Source organism: Grammomys surdaster, unplaced genomic scaffold, assembly GCF_004785775.1.
Source record: "Grammomys surdaster isolate TR1022 unplaced genomic scaffold, NIH_TR_1.0 126051, whole genome shotgun sequence".
NCBI lineage: Eukaryota > Metazoa > Chordata > Mammalia > Rodentia > Muridae > Grammomys > Grammomys surdaster.
The window spans coordinates 1591184-1595060 of NW_021620862.1; the positions used below are offsets into that span (position 1 = coordinate 1591184).

General features: G+C 40.1%; 1 protein-coding gene across 1 annotated transcript in view; it reads left to right on the top strand.

Moving 5' to 3' along the window:
- The window catches only part of Wdr64 (WD repeat domain 64), a 118370-nt gene that overhangs the window by 88460 nt on the left and 26033 nt on the right, over positions 1-3877 (top strand). The gene's annotated exons all lie outside the window — the stretch shown is intronic.

The window sequence follows — 3877 nt, forward strand, 5'->3', positions numbered from 1 at the left end:
GTTGTATATGGATGCTGTTTCTCACTGTTACATCAGTGGTTCCTGTTGTATATGGCTGCTGTTTCTCACTGTTACATCAGTGGCTCCCGTTGTATATGGCTGCTGTTTCTCACTGTTACATCAGTGGCTCCTGTTGTATATGGATGCTGTTGCCCTCATTTAACTCCATGTTTCTGAAACATGTTATGGAACTTGTCAGGCTTACATCTCCTTTGCTACCATAGAATTATCTCAGGATGCTTGAATTGTTTATGACCAGGAAAACATTCAGAACTACTACTAGAGCTCAGACACCTTTCAACAGATTTCAGAAGTATCTGTACATATTGAAATAGACAACCTGATAGAAAATCTCTTCAAAAAGCTTTCTGTGACATGCTTGAAAGAATATGTGTCTGAGGATGAAGTAATGTTTGAAGTTGAGGCTAAAGGCATATAAATAAGGAAGCTGTCATTTTGTTGTTGTTTTGTTCTTAAAAACACCTAGGTCTTTTGATTGTTTTAAATGGGTTTTTATTGACTTTATTAATATACTATAATATTAGCTTCTCAGATTTTCAGTGTCAAAGATACCAAAGCCTACAAGACAATTGTATGTTATAAAAGGACCCATCAAAAGAAGCCTTCAGGCTCTCCCCATAACTAGTGAGGCAACTGTAATATAGCCCATAAGAAAATTATACAGCTTGTCTTATAGAATTTGAAACATGTCTATTGGGTTACCTTAATATAGAGAAGACACTGTTTTCCTCATATTGAAGCAAATGTCAGCATAGCATTGAACTTGAATTGCATTGGAAGTTTCAATAAGAGATTTTATCATTAGATTAAAGAGCTTTGAAATTAATATATACAAATCTCAACACCTTAGAGAGTGATTGTAACTTGCCTCTTCCAACTCTGTCTGTCACTGGAACTGGATTTGGACATACACATATCAGTATGAAACATAGTATATTGCTAACAACAGAAGAAAGATGAATCTACTGTGAGTTAGAACCAAAGTACTTGTCAAGTATACAAGTGACAAAGAACTGAAACATGACCTTTTTAAATTAGATGATAAATTAGTAAAGTACAAAAGACATAGGGATGGCTAAATGGATGGCGCTTGCTACACCAGCATGAAGATCAGAGTTCCGAATTCTGGACTCATGTAAGAGCTGAGCCAGCGTACCAGCCAGCTACAGACCCAGCACTCAGGAGGTAGACCCAGGCAAGTCCGAGAAAAAGCTGGCTAGCTAGTCTACCAAAGTTAGCAGACTCTAAGTTCAACTGAAGAACGCTTCCCACAGTTAACATGCAGAGAGATTGAGGAAGACACCCACCCAATGTCAATTTTGAGCTTCTATCTACAATCATTCACAAGAATATTCTACACACATGGACTTGAGAGAAAAGTATGACAAAAGTGCCCCTTCAGACGTTATGCAAGTTTAGATTATCTCTGGTTTTCTCTTTTTACCTTTGATATTTGTCATAATTAACATCCTAGCACATCCTGTTGCAACCTACATTAAAATTACCTACATTAAAATTCAAAGTCAACTTAGAAAAGAAATTATACATAAACATTCTTTTCATAAAAGGCACTTGTTTATGAAGTACTTTTTACTGAGAACCTATTGTATAGCATATTCTGTTCTCTGCACTGGGAATACCAAGATAGGTGTACAGCCACCCTCTCGGAGTGCTACGGGTTGGGAGGAGTTCCTGCAGAACATAATTGCTGAGTTTCTGAAGGTTGATAAGAAGAGAAGATGAATCCCAAAAGGAGAAGATCATATCATGGAGATAAGATACTGTGTGATCTATGAAAGATAGCAAGTGTCTCAGTGCAAGTGAGGAAGGACAGGAGTGGTAGAAGATGGAAATGAAAAGATAGGACTTTCAGACTCAAGGACTTTCAGACTCATGAGCCTGAGAAGTGGAAGCTCATGGAAAGGCTTTAAAGAAGAATGACCCAATCAAATGTGTGTTATGGGTTGTTCACCCCCGATTCTGCTTAAGGGAATAAAGTAAATGGAATATGACTAAAGTCCAAAGATTCAGGCAGTAGGCTATTGTTTGGTATAAAAGGAAAAAGGGTCATGACAGTAGAGATGGTAAGGAAAAGAAGGCTTTAAAGATAGTTATATGACGACTGGCTAGATAGCTTCAGTGGTTAAGAGCACTATCTGCTCTTCCAGAGGATAGGGTTTGATTCCCAGCATCCACATGTTGGCTTACAACTGTCTGTAACTCCAGTCCCATGGTGTACAATGCCCTCTTCTGGCATCAATGAGCACTGTATGCACAAGGTCCGCAGGTACATGTGGATAAACATTCATAGACATGAAATTAAGATGGATAGAATCTCTAAAACTCCTAAGCAGTAAAATCGGTAGTAACTGAAGTAGTAAATAAAGTAATTCAATGTTACTTCATTGGTGGTGGAGGTCACAAGAAGGATGAAGGGAAGTATCATGTGATTAAAGGAGTTGGTGCCTTAGACATAGTAACTAAATGGTAAGTCTTCAAGTCTGTAACTTTGGAGAGGGAACTAGACTAAATTATTAGAACATTAACACTGAGGTTATTATTAAAACAAGAGGCATAGAGATTGTCCAGAAGCAGACAGACATAAGAAAAAGGACAGACAAATGTGCAAGAAACAAAGACTACAGATACCAATATTAAAGGTGGACAGAACAGGAGAGCATTAAATCAAAAACAGAAAAACAGGTGGTGATGAGTACCAAGCTGTGTCAGCCAGCGCTCCATCAGTGGGCAAAATTCTTGAGAGAAATAACGTAGGTGGGGACATCCTCATGGAGACAGGGGGTGGGGAGGAGGTATGGGATGTGGAACAGTCAGGGGGTGGACAGGGGAAGGATAAAAATCTGAAGTGTGAAAATAAAAAATTAATTAATTAATTAATTAAAAACAATAGGAATATCTTACATGCTAAAAAAAAAAGAAGATTAATTTCTGAGTGCAAAGCCCCACTTCAAAGTTCTTGACCCAGTTTTCCTGAGGTCATGTAGAAACTTAGCACAGATATCTGCCCCTCATAAAGGCCAGAAACTGAGGGAGAAAAGGAGAAAGGGAGAAAAGGTAAGGCCACAATATCTGTTTGAAGGCTTCAGCATCTTCCTTCCAACAGTGCCTCAGGCTGGGGACCAGCTTTTAGTGTTGGGGAATGTCCAAGATTCAAATGAGAATACAAGCAAAACCAGGAAAGCCCTCTACCATGAGCTTGAGGTATCTCAGGAAGGAGAGAACATGGAGAACTGTGAAAGCTAGAGTCTGCTCTTCTTAAGTAGATGTCACTGCATGCCCCTATCAAGCTTGACCATGTCTCCAATTCAACATTTTCAGATTGCTCAGTTATTAACATTTCATCTGCATACTTTAAATTCTCATACATATCTCATATCACAGATGCTATATTTAGATCTGTATTCCAAGAACCTAAGATGCTCAACAAATATCCAAGGCAAGAATACTGCAAAGAAGCATGTGTAACTAGCTGGTGATATACAGAACAGGTTTCCATAAACTATAGTGCATCAGAAGCTGAGCAGATGGATTTGTCAAGTGACCTGCCAGTGGGAACGGCTAATGTGGACTATTTTTTGTTTTTCTCAAGACTATTAAAGACAAGATTTAAACAGAGGGAGAGGGAGAGAGAGAGAAGGAGAGAGGGAGAGAAGGAGAGAGGGAGAGCGGGGGATAGAGGGGGACATGGGGGATGGGGGACAGGGGATGGGGGACAGAGGGGACAGAGGGGACAGAGGGGACAGAGGGGACAGAGGGGACAGAAGGGACAGAGGGGGAGAGGGGGAGGGAGAGGGGGAGGGGAAGGGAGGAGGGAGAGGGAGGAGGGAGAAGGGAG